Raw genomic sequence first — 208 nt, forward strand, 5'->3', positions numbered from 1 at the left:
CCCGGGGAGGAGTACCTCATCATGGGCTACGAGAACGAGGAGACCTCCAGGTACGAGTCCTTAAAGTTACATGTACCGTAGCTGATAGAGTGGTGCAGGGACGAGTCCTAAAACCAGGAAGTGAGTCAGCATTTCACCACTTCCTGTTCCCTGGTCTCAGAGCCAATGGGATCTCTCCGTAGGATTTTGGCTATATCTGAATGAAGGT

General features: G+C 51.0%; 1 long non-coding RNA gene across 1 annotated transcript in view; it reads left to right on the forward strand.

The window, feature by feature from the left end:
* LOC104957897 (uncharacterized) overlaps positions 1-208 on the forward strand; it is a 2,476-nt gene continuing 2,268 nt past the window's right edge. Inside the window, exon 1 of the long non-coding RNA XR_799706.1 lies at positions 1-50. This is a non-coding gene — a long non-coding RNA (uncharacterized lncRNA). The remainder of the gene's footprint in view (positions 51-208) is intronic.

The sequence above is a fragment of the Notothenia coriiceps genome, unplaced genomic scaffold (genome assembly GCF_000735185.1).
Source record: "Notothenia coriiceps isolate Sejong01 unplaced genomic scaffold, NC01 NC01_scaffold00027968, whole genome shotgun sequence".
NCBI lineage: Eukaryota > Metazoa > Chordata > Actinopteri > Perciformes > Nototheniidae > Notothenia > Notothenia coriiceps.